The sequence below is a fragment of the Podarcis vaucheri genome (genome assembly GCF_965113315.1).
Source record: "Podarcis vaucheri genome assembly, chromosome: 1".
NCBI classification, from domain to species: Eukaryota; Metazoa; Chordata; class Lepidosauria; order Squamata; family Lacertidae; genus Podarcis; species Podarcis vaucheri.
The window spans coordinates 80556904-80583791 of record NC_138759.1 but is presented as its reverse complement, the minus strand read 5'-3'; the positions used below and the strand labels follow the sequence as shown (position 1 = coordinate 80583791).

General features: G+C 43.6%; 1 protein-coding gene and 2 long non-coding RNA genes across 4 annotated transcripts in view; 1 reads left to right on the top strand and 2 right to left on the bottom strand.

The window, feature by feature from the left end:
- LOC309514892 (uncharacterized protein C11orf24 homolog) overlaps nt 1–20125 on the bottom strand; it is a 28713-nt gene extending 8588 nt beyond the window's left edge. Inside the window, exons 1-2 of one of the 2 annotated variants that reach the window (XM_082192344.1) lie at nt 19986–20104; nt 12798–12849 (exon numbers count right to left, since the gene is read on the bottom strand). The gene's annotated coding sequence lies outside the window, so the exon portion shown is untranslated. Of the gene's footprint in view, nt 1–12797; nt 12850–19985 lie in introns of both variants that reach the window. The other variant, XM_082192343.1, reaches the window with a different exon arrangement.
- LOC309514987 overlaps nt 1–26888 on the bottom strand; it is a 265808-nt gene that overhangs the window by 10548 nt on the left and 228372 nt on the right. The gene's annotated exons all lie outside the window — the stretch shown is intronic.
- The window catches only part of LOC309514990, a 32642-nt gene continuing 30854 nt past the window's right edge, over nt 25101–26888 (top strand). The window contains exon 1 of the long non-coding RNA XR_014212225.1: nt 25101–25260. This is a non-coding gene — a long non-coding RNA (uncharacterized lncRNA). The remainder of the gene's footprint in view (nt 25261–26888) is intronic.

Sequence of the window (26888 nt, the reverse complement as noted above, 5' to 3'; positions counted from 1 at the left end):
TACTTAAGATTAGATTGACCCCTAAAGAAAAATTCTTAGAAATATTAACAGCTACAAGCAGTATTATTAGCATAACCACCACGTAACGCAATCTACTACTACCTCTCTCTACTCTTGCTCAGCCACCTCCACAGTTGATGGGCCATGGAAGGCCAAGTGTCCCCATGAAAGAAAAAGCTGCCTAAGCACCTCATCGCAAGTACAGTGGTACCTCAGGTTAGGTACTTAATTCATTCTGGAGGTTTGTTCTTAACCTGAAACTGTTCTTAACCTAAAGCACCACCTTAGCTAATGGGTCCTCCTGCTGCCGCTGCATTTCTGTTCTCATCCTGAAGCAAAGTTCTTAACCCAAGGTAATATTTCTGGGTTAGCAGAGTCTGTAACCTGAAGCGTATGTAACCTGAAGCGTATGTAACCTGAGGTACCACTGTATTTTCATTTTGCTCATCTGGAAATCTACACTTGAACATAAATAAGGCCTATGAGATCTTTTGCTTCCTTGGCTAAAATACTGCAGAATGAATTTTGCTGCTGGTCAGGGAGCAGAATTATACCACCACGGGAAAGGTCACCTCCTTAACACCTGGGAAACATGCACTGTATTAAATATCTTATTATCAGAAAGCATTTTTTCATTCCATTTCCCATAATTCTGATAGTTTACGTCTCTCTTTGGGGTTGATCACACTGCTTCCATAAAGTTTTAAGGTTTTTTTTAAAAGGCAGATTTGGGATGTTAATACCTAAAACAAAACCTTAAAAAGTATTTCAAATTCAGATACCCAGAAAGATGTCAATCATATAATGAAGGATTAAAATATTCTGCATAGGTGATATTATCCACTTGGAAGCTGTATTCATATCATACCTTCCTTTAACCTCATCACAAGACAGAGGCAGGATTGTATTTTGTTCTCATGTGTGAGACAGGTAGCCCACTCATTATAGGTGTGACTTCTGAAATCTCCTCCTCTATATATGATTGTTTTACATGTTTTTAGATGGTTATGACCATTTTAAATTTCTTTGGATGTTTTAAATTGTTTTATGTAGTTTTTTATTTTTAATTCTCACTTTTGTCTTTGCTGTCCTGGACTCCTTTAGAAGAAAGGGTGGGATGCAAATTTAATAAAACAATAATAACATAGGACAGGCTTGCCACCCTGCCATGGCTTTAGCAACTTTTTAAATTCTTTCTTTATAGGAGAAACACTAAGATGTACTAACTTTTACTTGCTCTGTGGCTGCATTGAGACTCTGAAAAAGACATCTGGCCTTCTTGCATTGAAGTCTCTCCAGTGTCTTAAACAGCAGAGAATAAATCACTGCATGAGACAAATCCTGAATTCAACTTCCAGGGGCTTGGGGTAGCGATATTACCCTTTTGCAGCAAAAACAAAGCGTCCTGTAGCACATTAAAGTCTAACAAATTTATATGGCAAAAGTTAGTCCACTATACCCTGGGTGTGGGTGTGGGTGTGTAGAAAGGGTGGTGGGGAGATTATGTTTCTGAACAGAAGCACAGTGTTCCGGCTTGAATATCAATCTACAAAATGTTTCAGCCTTAAAGAGTAATAGAACAAGTCTTTGCAGACTTAATGAGGGTAGAAGTTTCCCATTACGGCCTCTTTTGTGGAAGCAGCGATATAAAAACTAGCAAGAAATTTGACTGCTGGACACAAGTTAAATTGACAGCTTAGTCTCACATTAGGCTCAACACCAGGCCTCCACTTGGAAACAAGGGTTTACAGTGTGCATAGGCATTACATCCTCTGATCTTCTATTGGAAGATTTTGCTGTGAACCACTGAAATTTGAGACAGCTGTGGAAAGAGACATGCACCGTAACTTGGCCTACAGTTCTGTGGGTATTCTGACTGGAAGCTGGCCTTTAGCAATACAGGAAGCTGCTTCTACTGAGTTCAACTAACTCAGAACTATCTAAACTGATTGGCAAAGGCTCTCCAGGCTTTTCAGGCAGGGGATTTTGTGCAGCCATACCTGAAAATGCCAGGGAGTGAGCCTGGGACCTTTTGTATAAAAAGGATGCGCTTTTTAATATTTCATAACATGCCAGTATTCCAGAAAATGAACAACGCCTCCCCCATCAGCATTTGGCTCAATCTGGTTGATCCAAATTTAAATTTAAACATAAATTATGTTCACTCTGAACCTCCCTCCTATGTTCCTCAATACACCATTGTTTCATTGGTAACATGAGCGTAAAAATGACTACTACTCATACTTAATCTAAGCACAACCACAAGGGCTCCTGATTGGGTGTTTAGCTATGTGATGTTTAATGTTCTCACTTATTTCTGTTCTATCCTGCTTCCCCTTTGTTTTTGTTCAAATCAATTCACGAACCAAGAACCTATACATTGACCACTTATGTTGCAGATATTACTGAAAATTAATTATGCTAGTTTTGTGATATACAAATGGCATGAGATAACTTGGTCTATTTATTTGTATCCTATGATCCTTGTTCCTAAAACCCCAAAACAAATTATTATTTTTAAAAGCAGCATGTGATCTTCCACCGCGCTGAACTCCCCTTCCGCCTTAGGACCAAGAGAATTCCATCTTGCAATTTGACAACTTTTCCATTTATGGTTGCACGATAAAGTCAATCTGCACTAATAGTCGGGAACAAAACATAGCTTTTAGTAGGCTGTATTTAATTTTGTGCTCCATTATGCCATTAATTTTATGCTCCCTTTTCAAGGTATTTATAGAGTTGACAACCTTTGTTCTTTTTCTGAATGTTTAACTAGGTCAACATTTCTAAAAGAAAAATCACCAAAGTAAGTGAAATCCAGAGCTGTGATATTAAGTAGAACTCACAATCAGTGCTTTTTTTCCCCCTAGAGAAAAAGGTGCCGGAATGTACCTCCCTTGGAAAGTCCCACCCTAGAACCCAAAGAGGTGAAGGGAGTCTTCCGTGCCTCAGCTGAGCAGCTTAACAAGCACCCACCATAGAAACTAATGGTGCATTTTCACAGGCATAACTGACCTACTCCTATAATTGTGTCATCAACATTCCACTGGTTCAGTGAGTAGCTTCTATAAAAAGGTAAGGCACCCATGATCCATTTTCAAATACAGAAATGATCTACTCCTACAGGATGTGCAAAAACAATCAGGACTTCACGTTGAGCAACAAGCAGAATCAATATTTGCATTGGGAGATGGGATATCAAGCAGCGCTGAAAGAAAAGTTAGAGGAGTGCATAGGAATTTGGCTCAACACTGCAGAATCTATTAGCGACACAAAACATTTCAAACGTCTGTGCGGAGTGCAGTGTATTTACACGTTCATAGCCAAAGTTATACTGGATGTGGGAGAGCATTTCAAAAGATCTAATTCTTGCACACCATAAATAGCCCTGAACAGCTTTACAGCATGCCTTTAACTAAGCAGTAATCTTTCAGTCATATAACTCAGGCCCAACAATACTACAGAACATCTGCCCTTGCTGCCGGTGGATTATTTCCAAAAACGCATCATCTGCCTTTTTGGATCAAACTGTGCATGTACTGGGGAAGGGCTTGGCTGGTGCTTACATAATGTTCAATAACAAAATCTATAAGGAAATGCTATAGGACAGAGAGGACAATGAATCCAACTAACCTGCACATTGTTGTTATCTAAGTAATAGCAGGGGGAAGTGGTTTTATCCTGCCCCTGCCATGGTCCTGACAAAAATTGCTCCCCCAGCTGCTATTTGCATCAGGAGGGAAGCCTTCTTTGGCATCCCATGCACAGCATAAGATAAGCCCTGTTCAATTGGGCCAAAGGCCCATTGAGCCTAGCACCCTGATCTCATAGTAGCCAACCAGATGTCCTTGGGAAGATCACAAGCAAGACATGAGCAGAACAGCACTCTTCCCATTTGTGACCCCCATCAATGTGTATTCAGAGGCAGACTGACTCACAACATTGGAGGTAGTACACAGCTGCCATGATTAGTAACTATCAATGGCCTTCCCCTCCATGCCTTTGTCAAATCCTCTTACAAAGCTCTGTCAGTAGCCATCACTACATCATGGAGCAGCAAACTGGTGCCTCAGGTTTTCTGAACATCTTTTCCTATGAAATGCTTGCTGGCTTTGTTGCTCAATGCACAGGAAACCATGTACTCTGTTAGCACAATGCCCCTTACTTTAGTGCACAATGGCCTGGAGTGTGTAGACTGATCTGCACTGGGTTTGGCGTACAAGAATTTAGCTAGAAGGTCTTCTGGCCACTTCCCACTCTGGTTATAAGCCATTGGCAGCTAACATGATGTCCTGCTTCCCAGGAGGTGGCAAACTAAGAAAGGTCGCTGGGAGAAGTTAACTCTGCTTTCAAGTCTCAATTTAAAAATCTAAGGGTGCATGTGACAAATGCCTAAATGGATTCCAATACTACTAGATCACATATCCTTTGATTTAGTAGGTCAGGTCATATAACTTGGGAGAGCCTTCCTGAAGTGAGAGTTTAAAAAATGTCAAAACCTTATCTCAGATATAGCAACCACTCTCCTTCCCCCTTCAAAATAAACGTTCAGAAGTTAAATTCACCCTAGTTATAATAATAATAATAATAATAATAATAATAATAATATTGTTTATACCCCAGCCACTCTGGCAGCTTCGAGTTAAACAAAATAATAATAAAATGTCTGACATTCTATTATATATTGTAGTCAATGAACTGGTATTCCATTAGCAATATTTTTATTCCTCAGGCTTTTTTTATTAGTTATTGTTTTTGATGCAAACAAACTAAAACAGCTACCCTCTTGCTGATTTTCTCCACTATTGAAGAGACTGGCATGTGTCAGGAAACAACTCACATGGAAGCTGTGTGACATCTGGCTCTCCCAGCTGCCTTTTCAAGTTTTTCTCAACTGAGATGGTTCAACTGGTTTCCCTGGCTTCCTAGTTCATTCACCTTAGAACTTCTCTAAAGTGATCTCTCTTAGCAATGAAAGAGGAACTTCCTGGACACCACTAGAATTTTTTCTAGGTACTGTTTGCCTAGATGGAAACAAGTAAAAAATAAGTAGATGGTAATTTGCACAGGAGAACAGCATCCCACAAATTTGCATCATGGTTGTTGTTGTTTTGGCCTTATTTTCCCTAATACTGTGCCATACCAGCCTTTTTATCCTATAAGAACACTAGTCACTCACTCAATAATTCAAATCCTGTTCCTCCCAAACCCACTGCATTCCTGCATTTCCCAGCTGCTGTTCCATTTTGTAGCTTTATTTTTTTCAGCTTCCCTTGCAAATGTAGCACAAGCCTTGAGGTAATGAACTGATTAAGGAAGGCAATTGTCTTGTCAGATGCAAGGAGACTGGTGCTGTAACACCACTTCCTTGCAATACCTGCCCCCACTGCCATTACAACAGAACAGGTCTTGCCTTGGTGTAGTATCTTTTTAGAAAAGCTTTTCCTTGTCATTTTTATCATAAAGCAACTGATCTACATAGTCCTTCAACCATCAAAATTCTATTTCATTAACACAGACATTCTTGCCCCTTTTTTTCCTGCAAAAAGGAAAAAAAAAATACACCAACAGACAACCCAGTCAACTTGACTGCAGAATAGCAAGGAACCACGGTGCAATTCTCATTCAAATATACACTGTTTGTGTTATTTTATGCAACATACTATGGTCTATTGCCAACAGAATTTTAGATATGCGTTTTTTCAAAAATAGGTTTCACATACCTAGCTCCTCCAAATTGCTACTTTATCCATGGATATTCTCTCCCAAGGACTGGTACACACTTGAAAATTCCCGTGGGTCCTGCCAGACCATTTAATGGTTTTCCACCTGTTGTAGCAATTGTGCTGTGCTAGATGCTGTATGATATTTAATAGCATCTTTCAGAAACACACCATGAACCACCTGAATGAAACTAACAGACCACCAGGTCCACAGACAAGAGTCTGGCAACCCCTGGCCTAGAACATACCTCGGAAGAGCCCTCTGCAATGCACTCCATGTTTTGGACAGATATTCCTTAGCAGATGAAAAGGTAATCTGAGAAACAGTCATAATGCTGCCAATTATGTCTGGGGAAGGAGAACTATAGAAAGTCACATTGATAATGCAACCCAGATGCACAACTGACAGCCTCCATAAGAACAAAGCATCAAACAATGCAAATGTCATCACCGGAATAAAACCTTGGTTATATATATATGAGGCCTATGGAAACCTCACACATGTTAATAGAGAGGGTGCATGTAAGGTTTTGCAAATGTCAAGCTTAACATTGTTCAAAGCAATGTTCTCTCTTGCTCCTTCCTTCCCCACCCTCCCAACACACAAACAGCTTTGTTCCCCCCCCAAACACTCTAGAAGCTGCTATGGTAGACTGCACTGCTCTTTGAAGGCTTCCGTATGAAAAATTACAAGGCTGAAGTTCCATTTATGAAATGTCACTTCATTTGGAATATCTGAAACAATCCAGTTTAATATAAAGAAAAATGAACTGCCAAACCCCACGTATAAAAGTCAGGATTGGACAATAAATCTGTCAATGTAAACACCTCCAAGGAATAGAAACCTGCCTGGAAACTGGGCTGTTGCCTTCCAGGGCCTAATCAGGAGTGAAAGGCACAAGTGAAATTGTAAATGCGCAGCCTCCATGCCAGACCGAGAAGCTCTTTGCTTTTCACACACTGTTGCAGATTAGGAGAACTTTTAAAAGCTCCAACTCAAAGCTCGGTTCCCCAGTGGCCTCTGGGTGAAGACTGCACTCAAACAAGCAAGAAGAAGAAGAAGAAACGCAGAGGGGAAAGTACTACATATCAGGGTGGATTTAAATCACGATTTAAATCACTAGTCAGTAGGACTTGATTTAAATCATTTTTTACAGAAAGACTCATTCTTGCTGGTATATAAGGCTTCATTTTTGGAATAATAAATTTTCAGAGTAGTTTTTAGTTATATCAAAAATTACTGATTTGGTTATATTATTAGAAATACAGATAATTATGAAATTATTGTGAGGTTTAATAAGTTAACTGTTTATAGGGGCTATATCTCCCAGAAGCCCTGGCTTTGGCGAGGCTGGCCTTCCTTTTTCTGGTGGGGAGGAGAGATACAGTTGGTAGGCCTAGGCTGGAACAGGCATGCAGAAAGAACAAGCTGAGAAGAAACAGGCTGATGGAAAGCTGGAAAAGGGGAACCAAGGACTGGAGCAGAACTTCAGGGATTCCTGCTGCAGGACTGAAGCTCCAGGTAGAGGCTTTATTGTTTGGACAATGTCAGGCGAGCCCTGGGAAGAAGGGCCTGGAACCAGCGAACTCTTATTAGTTGACTGGCAAGCACTTCAAGGTCTTCAAGTGTTAAGTGCAGTTGTTGGAACCCAGTGGGATTGGGAAGAGGTTGCCAGCCCTGAAGTGCCTTCAGCACTTGCCCCAAATCTGAGTTGCACAGATATGCAACCGACTTGCACAATTATTACACAAAGATCCCAAGACTTGAGGAGTATTCTGCTCACAAGGTTGCATTTTCATTTTTTACTGCTTCACACTTAGCTACTTGTGCAGATCTATTCCACTCCAAACAATCTATTCATTGAACCTCTTGGAACTTAGCATTTAAGACGTATGGGGTTGGTTTGTGTGTATAAATTTGCAAAGGAACAATGGATTTTTTCCTCAACTCTGTATGTTTATTTTATAACATTTTTCCTGTGAATAAAAGGCATGCTATCTCTGTAGACACAAATTTGCATTTTTGAGAACTGCAAAAATAAGCATCTGTGATAATATCTTCTCGTTAGAAAAATGCCTCAAATAACCTTACAGAAACCTCTGGAAGAGCATGACATTGTGAATGGATTAGTGGAATTCATTTACCAAAAATTTTAAACATTGCATATAAAGCCTCATGCTACATAATTAAAAACAAATCCTTCTTTCCTGATGAATAGCCTTTGGACTATAATGTATCTTAAATAGAAAACCAAATAGAAAGTCGAACGTTTTTGCTCCTGAATGCCGCAAAACCGGAAGTGAGTGTTCCAGTTTGTGAACGTTCTTTGGAACCTGAACGTCCGATGTGGGTTCCACAGATTCCAATTGGCTGCAGGAGCTTCCTGCAGCCAATCGGAAGCCATGCCTTGGTTTCCAAACGTTTTGGAAGTCAAATGGACTTCCAGAACAGATTTCATTCGACTTCCGAGATACGACTGTACTGTATTTCAAATCTCAATTTTCTAGCAATGCTAATGACAACCAAACAACTATGGTTTATCAGAGACAGAATATGTGTCAATATAATTAATAGTAATTGAAGAGGGCACAGGAATGTAGCAAGAGAACCATAGGAGAAGATATTCAAATAATGTAGAGCTGAAGATAGATAAGAATCCTACCACTTCCTTCAGGCCTGGGCTCATTGGCTTATACTTTTGGCAGTGACAGTAACCTCTGCCTGGAGGGAGAACCCACATCTAGTTCTTACTGAAGCCTCTTCTAATTTTTCACACACAGGAAATATGTTTCTGACCATTTTGGTTACATCAGCACAACACCCTACACTAAAGATCTCCATTTTCTGTCTTTAAATGTTTTGTTCTCCCACAGGACAGCTGTGCAACTCCCAAACAAATACAACCTTCATCCTTCATTTTCTCACCAGCCAACAGCTTCTGCGAATGTAAGCGCAGGGCTGGATGCAAAAGGGTACTCGGCAGCCAAAAGAACAATTAGCCATTTATCAAAAATGTCCCTAACACAACTCTGCCATTGTAGTCTTAAAGCCTGCTCAGTAACCACTCCTACAGGAGGGCCACTTTAAGAAGGAATGGTGTAGACTAATCCATTCCTCATCATTCAAAGCTTCCGTTTCAGCAGACACCAGTACCACTACCCTGCCTGTCAAGCAGCAACTGGCAGACCAGGTAACACCCCTCAGGAGGCCAGATTTGGCCCAGGAGTCTCCAGTTGCTGATTCCCACTTTAAAGAGACCCATCTCAGGAAGGATGCATATTGCCTCTGATGAAACTTGTGCCTTCACCCTCAAAAATAACTATATTTCCTAAGAGCCTCATGCAATGCTAGATATAACAAGTCCTTTTGACAAGCGTATGAATGTAGGAGGTATTAAACGCAAGGAACAGGTCCGGTGAATGTTCACTCTTCTTTCAGGAAATACTTTTGTCCCTTCAAAATCACTACTTTCATTCTAAGAATCAGACCCTGTGAACATTTGGCTCAGTTCTACTTCAAAGCGAGTATGAATAGGGTCAGATTGCAGAAGAACTATGCTACAAAACAGAGGGTCTAGCACAGGGGTCGGCAAGGTTTACCTCGCCTGGGCCAGTTCACTCCAGTGGAGATCCCTCTGTGGACTGGATTGCACACGTGCATGAGAGCGCACACCCACGATTTCCAGCGTCTGTGCAGATGCGATTTCTGGTGTCTGTGCATGCGCGATTTCAGGCACAGCAGAAGCGAGTCCCTGCACTGTGCTGGTTTAGCGCAGTGCACAGGGACTCGCCGAGCGAGCGGCTCGGCTTGTGGGCCGCTTGTGGCCAATGGACCTTAGGTTGCCTACCCCTGGTCTAGCACTATGTTACCGAATTTGCTACACCAAGATGTGTTTGGAACTGTTTGCAATTCTTATAGAGTTTACCCACAACACTGAATGCACAAATGTTTGTGAATGCTGACGAGACGTGCATACGCTGTTGTTTCACAATGCAGCTACACTGAAAAAGAAAACCATCATTCATGAATCAACCAAACCACCTTATTATGTATTCTACTGTGACATAGGCTGCAAGGTGTATGCTGACATAGCAGGACTCTGGTGACTGAAAAGTCATTAAGATGATGCATAAGCCCCAGTCAGTACTCCAGCTGACACCAATCACATCCTTTCTACACTCAGATTCCTTAGGAAATGCAGATCCTTTAGTTAAATTATTGGGGGACCACACAAAAAATGGTCGGGGGCACATTTGGGCCACAGGTTAGTTACTCTGCTTTAATATCTGTAGGCAAGAAGGAAAAGCAGCCTTTGCCTGGATCCCGCTGATGCCAGTCACCCCCTTTCTTCACTCTGCTCTTTCCCCTAGGATGGTGTCACGCTACAAATCCTGCCCTCCACCATCCTTCTTCGCTGAACAGCATTGCACAATACTGCATCCCCACATTCAGCGACTGTGATCATTATTTGTGCAGTTGCCACACAATGCTAGAGTGACACTGCAATATCCTGGATATGAACTCGATGCTGATACAATGCTACAACTAGCATTAGGCCAACACCAGGGGGGTTGTGCTATATGCACAGAGCTGTTGGCACACATCAGCCCCGGTCAGCCCACTTCTCAATAAAAATCTAAACCGCTACAAAACCTGGCTTAGGGAGGAATTGGATGTTGCATTAGTTGATGGAACAACCCCCCATCCTCTGCCCTCCCCACTGTTCTGGAGGTTCTTCCAAGCCTCCCCCACAAGTCAATTTGAGGGTGAGGGGGGTAAATCTATGTTGGAAGACTCATTAGCTGAATTCCACCTTTGATGCCTAGAACATCCCTTTAAAAATTAAATCTCAAACTGGTTCACCATAGTAAAGCTTTTCATATTCGTCTTGCAAGTGCCAGTTCTCTCATTAATGAAACTCCCAGCTGCCATGTACTAAACAGAAAAGTGCACTCCATGTTCAGACTCCTGCAGTACATCGGTCTGATCGACGAGCAACTGTGTGCATCTTAAGCTACGTGCTTTCTCTGTTAAACCTGACAGCCTTGGGTAAATTAAAATTGCTGTCTGCAACCACTATCTCGCCTTCCTTCTTGCTCAATGAACATATTTCCATTAGCCTCAAGTACTGTAACAACCTTAAGTGGTTATTTTGTATACTGTCAGGGACAGCAACATATACAACAGAGATGCACACCTTGCACTTCTAAAAATATGGAATCTTGATACAATTGCAGGGGTGGAGGTGGGGAAAAGAAAAATACTGAGCATGGCTACAGATGCATTGTATTCTTATGCCTGTGCAATGGAACGTTAAAGAGAAGTTTGCAGTATTTGAATTATTAGAATTCATGTGCACACAAACTCTGAAGCCAGGGGATGCATATTCAGTTGTAAAGGAATGCCACCAGATGAGAACTTTGGCTGTGCACTTTGAACGCGGGCTCCTGCATCTTTGTGATGCAGCCTGTTTACATAGCTCAAGAGTCATTTGTTGACTGTGGACTTTCCCCGCCCCACACACCCTATAATCACAAAAGAAAATTGCTGATGTAGTGTTCCAACTCATCCCATCTTCCTTCCATGTCACCACTAACATTACTGTAGCCAGTTCAGACTGCTGCATGCTGAAGTTCGACTGCTTCATGAAATCACTTCATGGGTCCCCAACATTCACTTCCTCGTGGCAATGGTGCAAACTACATGCACCAACAAGCAGTCAATATCCCAGGCAGATACGGGTGGGGAAACTGGCAACGATCAAGAGTACAAGGGCAATTTTCTTGCCAGTTACCAGAAGTGGTGAAAGACAACCATCCCTACTACGTAGCACTTGTAAGGCACTGAACTGGGGATTCTGGCAGCTGGACCCAAGGACACTGGAGGCAGAACATAGCCATCCTGGCTAGTGGCTATTGATAAGTCCTATTCTCCATGAATTTGTCCAGCCTCCTTTTGAAGTTGGGGGTCATCACTAAGCCTGCAGGGGTGAATTCCATAGATTAAGTATGTGTTTTGTGAAGTAGTACTCCCTTTTGTTTAACCTGAATTACCGTATTTTTCACCCTATAGGACGCACCGGCCCATAGGATGCACCTAGTTTTTTTGGGGGGGAAATAAAGGGGGGAATTTATCCCCCCCCCAGCCGTGGATATCTGCCCAAAGCGCGGGGCGCTCTGCTTCAACGCACCCCGTGCTCCGTGCAGCAGGCTGCTATCCACAGCCTAGGGAGCCCTGCGGGAACTCTCACAGGGCTCCCTAGGCTGCGGATGTCTGCCCAAAGCGCGGGGCGCTCTGCTTTGGCGTGCCCTGCGCTCCGGGCAAGCAGGCTGCTATCCACAGCCTAGGGAGCCCTGCGGGAACTCCCGCGGGCTCCCCAGGCTTGCTGATAGCTTCCTGAAGCCTGGAGAGCGAGAGGGGTCGGTGGACCCCTCTTGCTCTCCAAGCTTCAGCGAAAGCTGCATTCGCCCATAGGACACACACAGATTTCCCCTTCATTTTTGGAGGGGAAAAAGTGTGTCCTATAGGGCGAAAAATACGGTATCCAACGGAGCTGAATGCTGGAAAATCTAGGGTTCTAATATTTATGAGGGAGAGAAAAAGTTCTTTCTCCACACCAAGCATAACCTCAAATACCTCTATCATGTCTCCCTCCTCTTACTCTTCCCTTTTCCTAAACTAAAAAGCCTCATATGTTGTAACATTTTCTAGTTTCTCTAGCCCCTTGTTCATTACACCAGCACACTCAGAGATGGCACTGGTGTGGCACCTTGTTGAATCTGCATTCTGTAGCAAACCCACAAATGTGTAAAATGATCTCCCTAATGTAGGTTCTCTACCCCACTTTATGCTGTTCCGAGTTAATACTCGTGCTCAAGCAAAGTATCTTTTTTGCCTCTCTAAACAAGCCAGAATTCCCTCATACAAGATCTCTAAGAGTCTAAGGGATCACATAGTGGAGTTTTCCTGTTGAGGTACTGTCTTCCTGTGTACGCTTTTCCATATATTTTTATCTGATCTCCCAGAACCTGATACAGGCAGGTACCAAACCCCTTTCTCCCACAAAAACTTACCCCATCAGCACTTGCAAAAGACATTCCCAATAGCAGAGGGAGCTATTTGGTCCTGCAACAGTAGGGGTGGGGGGTAGAGAAAGGGAAAGAGAGAGAATATAAATCAGCCCTTTCTGGTGTCCTTCAAGACAGAATAAAAAAGGTGGGAATAATTTGACAGGTCAGCTGACACACTTTAAAAAAAAAAGATTACAAATTGTGTTGTACTTTTAATAGGTGCCTGATAATCAGAAACTGCCTTAAAAAGGCATGCACGTTCTCCAGATCATTTTTATCATTAAAGGAGGAGAATACTGCTGGCACAAATACAAACACATGGAGAATGCTGCTGGCATGTCTAGACATAGGAGCACTTTAGCACTCCAAGCTGCTGAGTGCTGCAAAGCTTACGTGACTCACAGGTCTGTGTAGTTGAAACAAAATACACTTGGGGAAGTCAATCTATTGCATGTTGATACTACATGTGTCCAATTGAAATATCAATCATTTAGCCCAATTTGCTAGAAACCCACATGGTTTTCATTTTATCTTCAGTATATGCATATGAATTAGAAGAGCTGTATTTACAGCTTTAAAATGTAACAGCCATCTATTTGTTTTGAATTTTAAATTTAACTGTTTTTGCTTTATTTAGCAGGAACAAGCCCTAATGTGATATAGTTACGTCTTTGGGAGCTTAGAGTGCAACCTAAGTGTGGATACACATCTATCCAAAAGTAAGCTTTGTTGACTCAAGGGAACTTCCTGTGTGTATGTTAGATAGAGAGGTATATGCAAAAATCCTTAGATGGCAGAAAGACAGGCAAGTATGCATGGGTAAAGAGCAGCTGCAAGGGAACCTGTGGCCTCCAGATGTCATTGGGACTATAACTCTCATCATTCCTGGCCGTTTCCCATACTAGCTGATGGGAGCTGGAGTCCAACAACATCTGTAAGATTGCACTTCCAAACCCATGGTTTAGAATATGATGAAAAGTTAGCCTTGGACATCTTCAAGTTTTTCTGCAACCTTGCCTTGAACAACATCACAAGCTGTGCGCTTCTGAAGGTTGCTTGAGTGTCAGGGACAGCTTGTCAGGTGGAGGGAAATGCAGTCATAAAGGGGCTGGGTCTAGATACCTGACTGCAGGCACAAGTGCCCAGGGGCTCCCATGTGCACCCGCTATGCCACTGCTTTCTAAGGTTAAGACTTGGCAAGGATCAGCTGCTACACCTTGAAAACCAGCCTTCTGCTGACACCTCCAGCAGTCAGCTCCAGCCACACTAGATGGCACACTTAGGTTTGACAGCACAGCAGTCAGCTTCATCCAGGTAGCAGCAAGGCTATATCGGGGTTCCTGAACCAGCTAAGACTTTTCTCCCATGAGCCAAGAAAGTCAGGAAACCCTTTCTTACAGCTGCTGGTGATGCTCTGTATATCAGGGGTGGGAAACCTGTGGTCTTCCAGATACTTTTGAACTCCCAACTCCCATCAGCCCATAGCTGTCAACGTTTCCCTTTTTTAAAGGGAAATTCCCTTATTCCAAATAGGATTCCTTGCAAGAAAAGGGAGAAGTTGACAGTTATGCATCAGCCCCTGCCAGCATAGCCAATGCTCAGAGACCAGGGGAAACTGTGGTACAACAACATTTGAAGGGCCAGATTTCCCACCCCTACTGTATATGGAATGCCAATAGCTGCATCTTTCCCCAAGCACCAAAATAGTCCCTTCATGCATAGCACACCAGGAAGAGCAATACCCCACTTCCTCTACTCACCAGAGCACCTTAAGAGACATTGCTTCATTGGCTTAAAACAATCAGCAGGAAACTTGGTGTGTTTATGGCCCAAGTTACGAGGGATTATGACAAGCTTATATTGTGGCAATATCAAGATAATCACTGAATCTTGCAAAGCAAAAAAACCCAAAACATGGGACTTTTTCTGTAGAACATGAGCTCCTGGAAGCAGCCGAATATATTGACATTATATTGTTTGCCAAAGGGGTGTGCCAGACTTTGAGGCCACCACATCTTCCTTGTCCTGAGTTCTCAGTAGCACCCCACCAAAATATCCTGCTATGCTAAAGAATCTTTCCAACAGCAAGTATTTAGAAAGGGCTTCTGTTGCCTTGTAACAGTATGAAAGTTGCATTCAGCACCTTCTCTCCAACCACTGCCACCTGTTCTAATTCTAGGTGCCTGTGTTTTGCTGAATACATCCATACCTCAGTCGGTTGCTTTCTGGCCAAGCTGGTTGTGGTGGAGCATTCGCGGCCTACCTTGGCGTTTCTCGTAGGATGGGAAGAGATAATAATTCTCTCTCGTTCTCTTAGTTATACAAATATATACACTAGCAGCACACAGCCCTGGCCCTATGATTAGGCAGAGTTCATCGTCCACCTGAGGAAGCAGAAGCTGTGGACGGGGTCAAAGTGTTGGGCAAGGCAGAGCTGTGTGCCACATGTCCCAAAACCAGCCTCCTGCCTTCTTATGTAGTGAAGGATAGCCTCCCTGTCTAATTCAAGTGCCAGCCCAGTTGGCTTCTGTACATGGAATGGGGAAGTGACATCTTGTCCATTGCCTCAGGCAGCAAAATGCCTTGACCCAGCCCTGTTGACTAGTAAACACACAAGAGAAAGATCTTTCTTCTCCACAAAATGATTGCTAGTAGAACCTCACACAATGGTTAGACTCAGCCCTAAAAATTATGCTCGTGACATACGGTACGACCCCGCACCTCTTAAAAGCTGTTCTTAAGAGGATCACACAAATATTGTAGGGTTTTCTTTTAGAACTACTGACCCATCTTTTTCGTAATGGCTTCATTTTTCTTTGGAAATCGTCATTTAATATGTTGTAATCTGCATGAGTGGTGTACTCAAACAGCGTGCTATAAATGTTCTAATAAATAAATAAAATGAAACTTTTTTTTCTAGCGCTACACTGTGACTTTTAGATATGAGTCTCTAAAAATCACAGTACAAAAATACCCCAGCTTCTGCAAAGCAGGCTTGCGGCTGAACACCAGATGTGTGTAGGAGGATGGAGGCCATTCTGAATAGGAGTACAGCGGGAAGCTGTTTGACAGAAATTATCTAGGGTAGAATCATAGAATTGTAGAGTTGGAAGGGTTCACAAGGGTCATCTAATCCAACCCCTTGCAATGCAGGAATCTTTTGCCCAATGCGGAGCTCGAACCCACAACCCTGAGATTAAGAGTCTCATGCTCTATCGACTGAACTCTTGCTAGCCACCCTTATACCACTGCCCAATGTTCTGCAGCTCCCACTTCATGAAAAAAGTATTGCATGAGGTGATAAGACTCAACCATAAAATGCAATTTAAAAGATTCTAAACACAAGGAGAGTGTGTGCTTGGCTTGCAAATGTACATACACACTCCAATACACACCTTAGCACTCTTATAGAAACAGGATGCAGGGAAAGGCTGTGGCTCAGTGGCAGAGCATGTTTTGTGTGTAGGTTGTAGAAGACCCTGGGTTCAATCTCTGGCATCTCCAGGTAGGGTCAGAAAAGACCCTTCTCTGCCTAAAATCCTTGTCTGGCAAGTGCAGACAATTCTGAGCTACACAGAACAATGGTCATAAGAATAAAAACAATTCTCAATAAAAAAGCATACATGTCACTTTCAGAGTCTTATTCCACCCTGAGAGAGAAGAGAAATACTTCTCCTATGTTGGTGTTTACCATTTACAGGTGTGGTTTTTAAATCAGGACTTCCGCTAAAAATGTATGTGTGTATGTTTTAAGCCTGTTCTCTAATTAGAGACACCTTTTTAGCCCTATCAAACAACTCAATTGATAAATCTGATTGAACTACTGAAAGGTTAAATCTTCTTCCTTTGGTACTAAAATCCCAACAGTGGGGGCAAGAGTCCTCATGGCCACTACTGTTCTAAGCTTTTAAGAAACTGTGGGTGGTCCAAATATAGATGCCCCAGTATCACATCTAATTTGGCCCCCAAGCTTCACACACAGAAGTAGGAATTTGAACTTGGGTTTCCCCATGTGCAAGGCCAACACTTTAGCCATTGTGACTACATGACTAAATGAACTGCACAAAATGAAGGCGAGGTTCTCTCTCTCTCCCTATCTTCACCCCATAGCTAAGAGGCATATTCATGCGCTGGGGGGGGGGGAGAAGTACATCTTCAGAAGTTGCACATTCTTCTCCCAGGCCCCACACTAGATCACAAGGAGCAAAAAATTAAAAATACACAACTAATCACAAGCAGCAACATGATTTTTCAAAGCCTGAAGGAATTTCAGAATACTTTAAAAACTTGAACTAGAGAGAGATGATTAAGCCCATTCATCTTTTGTGAAGGGAGTGCCTGTGTACACTAACAATATAGCTTTAGATACATGCCATCTTGTGAATTGACCTTGCAAACCACAGATTTTTACATGCAGAGCAGGATACTCTCTCTCTCTTTAAAAAAAATATGCCTGAGGTTTCTGGCAGTTTCAAAAGGCCAGTGACATTGTACCTGCCCTACAGGGATACGAACAGGCTAAAAAAATAATCCAACAAACATGCTTGTCCTGCAAGCTTTTGTAAAGCACATGAGAATGTATGCATTTGTGAGCACACACACCTCCCAGGCAAGACTGATATTAACCAATATCTTTCAGGAAGGCTTCTAATCACAATACAAAGATCTCTTGAGAAACCCTTGACCACATTGTTCAAAGTTCCTCTTAAATACAAACCATGAAGTTGGAAGGGAGCCACCTGGACCTGTGGCTTAGTCCAGCCTTCTGGCACAAGTCAGGGCAATTAACACAACAACAATATACCCCTTACAGATCAACCCGTGCAACTCAGCCCCAAGTTGTCCGGAACTGCAAGTGGGAAGAGCAGTGTTGCACTTAGGTCAGCTTGTGACTTAAGCACCTCTTGGTTGACCACAGCGAGAACAGAGTGCCTCGCTGGGCCTCTGGCCTGATCCAGCAGGACTCTTATGTTCTTAAGTGTGTCACAATCTCCTAGCAGATGCTCTGGTGGGGAAAATCTGTACTGGGAGGAGTCATCTCCAGATGGCACAAGACAGCCAGCCAAGCCATGTGTTAAAAGAAAGGCAAAACTAGTCCAACATACAGACAAATGAGGGGTGAGAAACAGGGATCGTGCTCAAAGCAGTAAATCAGCTTGGAAATTTACTTGGGTGGGGAAGGGGTCCAAGCTAGAAAGCAGATATATGAGTCTTGCCAGGTGAAAGGCAAAGAATTATTTCAGTCTTTTCTGTTATGAAGTACAGTGGTACCTCAGTTTACTAACTTAATCCATTCTGGAAGTCTGTTCTTAAACCAAACAGTTCTTAAACCGAGGCGCACTTTCCCTAATGAGGCCTCCCGCTGCTGGTGCCCTTCCACTATTCGGCTTCCATTCTTAGACCGAGGTAAAGTTCGTAAACTGGGACACTACTTCCAGTTTTGCAGAGTTCTTAAACCGAATAGTTCGTAAACAGGGGTGTTCTTAAACCGAGGTACCACTATAGCTGCATGGGCAAGGGTAGTCTTCAATTTGGATTCATAATGCACTTTTGCTGAGCTGGATGAACTGCTTGCAGCTTCTCTTACAAACAATACTTTCTGTGTACACAGGCAATCCTACTTTGTCATCACTCAAATACATATTGACATTCATGGATAGAAATGCAGCCAATCAAAGATGTAGCCAGCAGGAATTCCCACAATTACATCAATCCTCGAATCAGAAACTGTTGCCAATTGAACCTGTGTTACATTCACCCATGTGCAAATTCCAGGGATCCCCTGCCCTGATTTTGTGCCATTAGATAAATTCCTGTATGAACATACAAGAACACAAAACCAATATGGTTACTGTACCTCAATAAGTTTTTCAATGGAATGCAAAATCAAGATCTATGATCATAGGACCACTATACACCCAAAACACTGAGCTCAGAATTAAAAAGGAAGTATCATCCAGACTGACTTGTGGCAAAATGCTTGCAAATTGGCCACAAAGCATTGCACTCTAGGCACTGGTTGGCAGCCCCATTATCAACTTTGGGATACCAGTCTGCACAGCAGATTGAGCCAACTGCAGCACCTGTGCAGAATAATAAATGCACTGGTTCAGACTGGCCACAATTTATAAAATTTTGGATAAAAACATCACAAGTTAGAATTCAGTGAAGTATTACTATACAAACTAGAATTCTAAATAAAATCCTATTATATCTGACCATATTATTCCACTTATATACAGTCAATTCATTTAAAGAGATACAGCATGCAATTTGTGCTATGCCTTTAAAAATCAAGTTTAAAGAGAGAACGTGCCTGAAAGAAAAAGAAAATCAAGAAGAACTCTTCCCTGGGTGTCATTGTGTCTTCTAAGTTTTCTTTAACAGCCAACTTTTCCAGCCCACTTAAATTAGGTGAAGCAGAGTAAAGGACAACAACCAAAATGCCTTTTTATCAGGCCAACCTGTCACTATTCTCCTATTACTGTTATCCACAGGGGATAAAAATAACAGTTGGATAAGGTAACATTTCACCTATATAAGACAGACCTGTGATTTCAAATGCTACTTTTAGAGTTGCAGTGACACACTTTTGAGCCAGTGCAAAAATGCTCACACAGCAGCTGGGGGCAGTCTGTAGGCCTGTCATCCTCTTCCCCCAAAATCGCATTCCTCCTTCCCCCGCCCAGCACTTTTTGAAGGAACTTCCTTTCATAAAAGGCGGGGGGGGGGGAGTGGGAGGAAAGGTGGGCGAGAGAAGCGAAAGGAGAGGAGCAGGAAAGGAAAGGCCGGCTTGCGGCTGTGCCAAACCACGCTTGAACTCCAACCCTCAGCCAGCGCAGGAATGGCATGGTACAAACTCCAAGAGCACCTTCCACGCAGGAGGGAAACGGGGAGCCAGCCGAGCAAAGCTGAGTCAGGGGGCAGGTGGCACTTCGCAAGCAGACGAGGCGCTCGCTTAAAGGACACGGGATCCCCCGCCCCACAAAAAAAGCAGCAGCCCTGGCAGGGGCGAGGGCTTGCCTTTCCGGGGTTGAGCTCTCGAGCCCCCTCAAACTTGGCAAGGCACCACCAGCCCCCAGTCACGCCGACCGACCTCCCCCCCGCCCCACCTGAGCTCCCACAGGTTGCAAAGCCGGAGAGTAGCTACGCGCCCCGCGGAAAGAACCCGAAGGAAGAAGAGGCCATTACCCTCCCCGGAGCAGCCACATCCCACCTCCGCCCTCCGGGCCCGCCTGGAAGGAGTGCGGCCGCGAAAGCTGATGGAAAGAGAGGCGGCAGCGGCAGCCCCCACCGCTGCGGGCCCGCCACATGCCTCCGCAAAGCTCCGCCCCCGGCTCCCTCTCAGCCCCGCCCACGGGCGGGACGGCCGCGCCCACGGGCCCTATCAGCAGTGGCGCCGTCCGGCGCTAAGGCCCTCCCACCTGCCGCGGCCCCGCCCCCTCGCCTCCTCCCCTCCCGGGCCTGTGCTTCTCGAGCGAGGACGTCATCAGGCAGAACCCGGAAGCCCCGGCTTCCGCGGATGGACATTCTGTTCCCGCCTCCCTCCTCCTGCCAGCTCTTTCGCTGCCTCTCCATTCACCAGTCGCGTTCCCTGACGTAGAAGCACCGCGTTTCGTAATGCAGGGGGTGTCGCTTTAGGAGTCGGTCCCTGGAGGCTCTGCCCTTGCCCGGCTGCGCAGTGTCAGCGGCCGCTTCTTCAGCTCGCGGAAGGCGGGCGGCTGCTGCGCCTTTTGCGTGGCTTAATGTTGGGGATAAAGCGGCTTTTTGTTGTTGGGGAACGGAAAAGAGAGGAGCAGCATTTCCATGCCCAACTCTATTAGATGTTTATTTACGCAACGTTTTTTAATCCTAATCTTGAAGGATTGTGGCTTCTTTCCACGAGCACAGCGTTTAAAGTCCCATCATTCGAGCATTATCGAAAATGTACAGTATCTAAATCCACGTAGAATCAAATCCGCCTTAACGACTTTTAAATCCATGGCACTGGTTTATTTATTTTCTGCTTCTCCTGCACGATTAGTGTAATTATATAACGTATAAAGACTGGGATTTTGTTGTTCAGAATATAAAAGCAATGTTACTCTAAGGGCAGACTTGTGGTTCAACTAAAAGCGTGGGCCGAGAATCTCCTGTTCTCTATTTTGCAGAACAATCTCGCCTCCTTGAATACACAAAGTATAGACTTAGTTCTGTCTAGGAGGCAGAAAGACAAATCCAGTGGTACTTCCTGCTGTTAATTTAAGGAGGCCAGAATCCTGTTTGTAAATAGTTATAGTAAGGAAGAATTGAACCAAAAAGTTCTGTTCGTTATTTTCTTGAAGCAACATTTAGCCTCTTCCATTTGTCCTTTACTTTAAAAAAAATGGCCATAAAATTTGTAGATGTGTTGGAGTCCTTGGGTGCATTTGTGCCAGGGCTGGATTAACCATTAAGCAAAATGAGCACATGCTTAGGGCATCAAGAGATGGGGAGTACCACAGAAATTTTCCATTGCTGGATTTTTAACATTAGTGGTCATAAATTGCTCAGCTGACCATTCATTTTCTCAGCTGAAGTACCGGTATATTACGAATCCTAGCAGATCAGCTATGCAACAAGGCAGGCTGGATGCCTTATCTAAACTTATGTAACACAACTTCTATGCTTAGTAGAGATAGTTTTGAGGATCTGATCAAAGACTTTGCAATTGGAAAAAAGAGAAAAAATTCCAAATATAAAGTGGAAGTATATTGTTTATATTTTGAATTAGATATGTATGTGGGGACACCAACATCTCAATTGCTTAGGTCCTCTAAAGGTTTTAATCTGGCCCTGATTTGTGCCAAACCTTGGACTCCAACCTATCACATGCCTAGATACTTGATGTTCGCTGAGAGCCAGTGTGGTGTAGTGGTTAAGAGCGGTGGACTCGTAATGTGGGGAACCGGGTTCGCTTCTCTGCTCCTCCACATGCAGCTGCTGGGTGACCATGGGCTAGTCACACTTCTCTGAAGTCTCTCAGCTCCACTCACCTCACAGAATGTTTGCTATGGGGGAGGAAGGGAAAGGAGATTGTTAGCCGCTTTGAGACTCCTTGGGGGGGGGACAGAACCAAAGGACGCTAAAGTCAATCATATCTAATTTAGAGGTCTGTAAAATAAATAGCAGGATCTGGATTAATGTGGCACCCAACCACCTGTTTCTTTTAAAAAAGAAGCAGCAGCAGACCAGTTGAAGTTTTACATTTTGGATGGATAGAATTTTTTTTTTTCTGAAATAAAGCCACAGTGGTGAGAGGAAGCCAAGGTGGAACCTTTCAACAAACAACTGTGGTGGAGGATGCAGTGACTGTCTCAATGGGATTGTCTCTTGCAAGAAGAAGCAGCCCCAGGGAGCAACCAGAGCAGTAGCAGGGAACTTTTAAAAAAACATGTCTCATTCTTATAAGGTTGCAAAGTACTTGGAGCAATGCCTGAGGATATATCTGAAAGTGAGGTGGGTGTGTTTATGGGGGAAGAGACAGTCTTTCCATTGGTCAGGGCTGGGTAGCCAACATGGTGCCCTCTGGACAGTGTTAGACTACAGCTCCCATCATCCTTGATCACTAGTATCCTAGCTGGGCTGATGGGAGTTGTAGTCCAACAAATGTCCGGAAGGCACCTTGTTGGCTACCCCTCGGTTAGGGGCGGTGCTTCACTCCCCTGCCTACTTCTGTACCCCATGACTTGGAGAGGTGGAATAAATTACGGAAAACAAACTAGGTTCATGAAAGGAACCTCTGCTTCAAACCTCAGATATGTTTATGTAGCTCCAGTGTCTAGTTCCAGCTGGCTCAATAATAGTTCCTTTATATAAGTCACAGTGGCTCTGATGATTTGTGGGCATCATGCTGACAAAGGAAGCAGCTGCTGTGCATCCTGCCTGGTTCATCCATGGCTGGTTCATCCTATTCCCTTGGCTGCTGTGGCCAGCACGTTTCTAATTCTCCCAACATGTAGGGGAGAAGCTTGGGAAAGGGGACCCATGAAACAACAGGGTGGAAGGCACAGCAGTAGGACATTCTTTCAGTGTCTTGGAGAGTTAAAAAATACAGTCCTTGCCGTTTCTGGACATGCATTGTACCCGAGAGTGAAGACGGGTAATACATTTGGCAAGCTGTGTCAAGGCCTATTTAAAGCACCATGATCAATCCAGGAAAAATCCCAGGGTCTATGCATCCCCATGGAAAAGTCCCTGTGCCAGAAGCAATAACTGGCATCAATTAGGTTCAGCATTCCCACCCATCGAGGTTTTTTTGGTGTGGGTTTTATTATTTTTATTTTTGCCGTTTATGCAAAGTTACTGTACCCTGTACAGCAAATAAGCAGCCCAACTCCAATCCAGCAAAAAAGGCGGGGTGAGAAGGACAAAAGATGTACTGTTCTGAGAGTTAGAATGTCAGAAATAGAATGTCAGGACGTTGCAAAGGAATGGAGCTGCTCAGAAGTGTTGGGTGATGTTTCCCTGAGTTGCTGTTAACCTGTCAGATTCCTTGGGATAACTTGCAATTTATAGCACTGTATAAATAAAGCTTAAATTAGAGGAGCTGGGGATAGTGATTTTTTTTCTGCTGAAAACTAGGGCACTTTAAATTGTTTAATGGCTTTGTTGTTTTAGTGCAGGCCTGTCCAACCGGTTGATCGTGATCTACTGGTTGATCGCGATCTACCGGTCGATCCCAAGCTGCCCCTGGCTCCCCAAAAAGCTCAATAACTTTGGTCAACCCAATGGGTAGATCACTGCCAGTTTATTCATAGTAGGAGTAGATTGCAGTCTCTTGGAAGTTAGACACCCCTGCTAGTGTATTGGTAGCAGGGCTTTGCTTAAAGCTGAAAGAGGTCTAGAAATGCATACATCTTCTGCCATAGCAGCCCTTTGAGAAGATGCAATGGTATATATGGCAGGCTTGTGTTACCAGCATACATAGTTCAGGCAAGGGAGGGGGCCTGTGGGGGACCTTGGGGCCATGAAGCATAGAACAGCCAAGACAATCAGAACATGTGAAATTGATTAAATTGACCCTAACTTTAAGGCCCATTAGCATCAGGACCATTAGCATCAGGACCTTCTAAATAGGAGTTTGCGTTGCTAAAGCCATGTTAATGAAAGTCAATCTTACTCACCTACGAGTGATCACCAAAGAAAAAGAAGCATTTTCCTTTTTTCTTTCTTTCTCAAATGTACATTGAAATAAATGCGAGTGCAGTCATCGTCGCACATTAATTTTCCAGTATCCTCTTCTCCAAAGATAACCTGTCCGTAGGGACACGGGAGTAGCTGAACAGCATAGAACAGTTTTAAAACCAAACATGAAAAAACAGGGAAGGCTGTATAAATTTATAATGAATCTGATTCATGAAGGATGAATATGATTTAAGAACTCAAAGTTATTTGTAAAAATACAAATATTACTTACTGATGTTTATTGAAATATCCTCTGGAATACCAACCAAAAACATGATGTGTGTGAAAATACCAACAACAGCAGCAACAACAATAATAATATCAGGAAGGATTTATTAGTACTATATTATTTTTATTTATTTAAATAAGAAAACAAGGGAGAAACTACCATGAGAATGGAGCAAGTTTGCTATGGAAGCACTTGGAACAAAGGAATGAGCGGAGTCACACAATAGTACTTTGTGACCAGAACAAAGAGAAGCAGTACAGCATTCACAATAGCAAGTAGAATTATGACATAGTCTCGAAAATGTTACATTCATATTTTGGTACATGCAGACCCACAATGAGCAGACACTGCTGCATAAAAAAAATAAAAATCACACATGCTTCTATTCCTCCTTTTCCAGAAAATTAAGCCTGGAACTTGAATGAGCTGATTATCTTCTGAACTATCCTGGTATCTTAATATTGTTAGTTATCTGTACTGTTATATGTATTGGTCAGCTTGGCAAAGGCATTTTCCCTGCAAGTAAATTACCGTTCTCAGACAATCCAATAAAGATACTACAAAATAAATGATCATATCCTTCCTGCCCAAACAGGCCTTAGGTTGACTTATGTTACAGTCTTGTGCCAACATCTAGAAATAATAACTCAGAAGCCACAAGCTTCCTACCCCAGAAGCAGAACAAAGCAGGGAGGGTGGGAGAACAAGACCCCTTTGTCGTTTATTTCAAAGCACCACGTGCATCTGGTCTGATTACTTATTCACTTCCCTGCCCCCAAGTGGTGACAGGAAAAATTCTTGGATGCTTTGCAAGATAATCTAAACTGGCATTACATCCTGTGAGACAAAGCAAGCAGCTGCCGCTGAAAGACCACTCCATCCCTCCTGCCTAGACCCAGCCCCCTTAGCTCAGATCACAATCAAAGTAAGGTAAAGGAGAGGAACGATTTTGCCAGGAGTGCACCTCACAAAATCTCCTTCCCCTTCCCTAGCAGACCTCTGAAATTGGCCAGTGAAAACACACTCCAGAAGGTGAGCAAAGGATTGCTTCCAATCTAAAGTGAACCATTGAACAGAAAAAGACAGGAAGGAATGGTGGTAGACTGTAGGTTCGTTTTAGGTTTTGTTCTTCATTTCTTTTTCTTTTTGGCCCCTTGACTGTTTACAATGGGTGAGTGGAGACTTCACTTTGGCTGCATTCACACTGTAGTTTATTCCATTTTCACGTTAATGCTGCTGAACTTAGAGGAGGGAAGCTTTTCAAAGTAGTCAGAAACGTGGCACGGCAATAGTTTCACAGAGAGCAGGAGAAACCTTTCACTGGCATCATGCTACAAGTTGTGTGGAGATCACAGGCTGCCTGGGCAACATGCCATGCTGGGCAGGGAACCTCCACTGGCAGGAGACCAGGTATATTTGAACTGTAGTAAATGGATGTGTATGGGAGATAGATGGAGCATTTAAACCTTAACAACAAAAACCTTCTGTTGATGTTCCCATTTCATTTGCTCACCGCCTGAAATTCCAGTAATAAATTTACCAGGTAAATATCACAACTGACAGGTTTACACATCATAATGCCACACCTCTGTGTGATCCATGAGGTGTTTTTTTTGGGGGGGTGAGGGAGCCACATTTAGCAGTAAACAAAGTATTTCCAACTTTCTTGCCATCCTCCCTTCCCTGGGCTGAGAAGAGTACTGTTCAGGTTGTGCTGTTCTTGTCCTGCTCAAATAACCTTTAAAAATAAGCCCCAAACAAATGATTTGCCCAGATGTGGAAAATCCAAACTACAGGCTCTAAAGGCGTCATTATGAAATTAACTAGGGCATACTATGCTTGTGTGTGTGTGTGTGTGTGTGTGTGTGTGTGTGTTCTTTTGAGGCTGACTATAGAAGTTAATTCCCTCAGACAGCGGCCCTCCTCCAGCAACTTGCAAGAGGTACTAGCTTCCCTGCATGCCTGAAAAGATGTGGTCGAATGCCTGTTGAGCAACATATCAAATCCAATAGAATAATGCAAAGCTATATGAATAAAACCATTGCTGCCCTTTGCCTTAACTGTTTGTTTAAGCTTTCTTTCTTTGTGGTGTCCTATGGAAATGTCTTGCTCCTCTGGCCAGCTTAGCAAAAGGAAAATGCTTGGCTGCCAGGATGCAAAGTGTTTAAGACTTCGACTTAATTAAGGCCAGGGTTGCCATTGCAAACCACAGCAGGGCAGTTAGTTGCTAGAGAGATCAACATTTCACCTGGAGCTGTTCAAGGGTTTGAACCAGGGGTCAGCAAACTTCCGCGTCTCGGGCCAGTGTCTCCAGCACCTATCGCGCGGCGGGCCGGAGGGCGAGGGAGCGCATGCTCATATGCTATTTCGGGCGCACTTCCATGTCAGAGGAGCACCGGAAATAGCTTGTGTGCATGTGCACAGGCCTCCTCCAACCTGGATGTGCACCGAAAATAACACATGTGCACAAATAACGCTTGCGCATGCACAAATAATGCTTGCACATGCACACAAGCTATTTCTGCTGCTCCTCTGACCCGGAAGTGGACATCTGCACACCGTAGTGCCGATAAGAGTGGGCGGCGGCAGCGGGGGATGCCGCGGGCCGGATAAACAAGTCTCTCGGGCCTTATCCAGCCCACGGACCTTAGTTTGGGGAC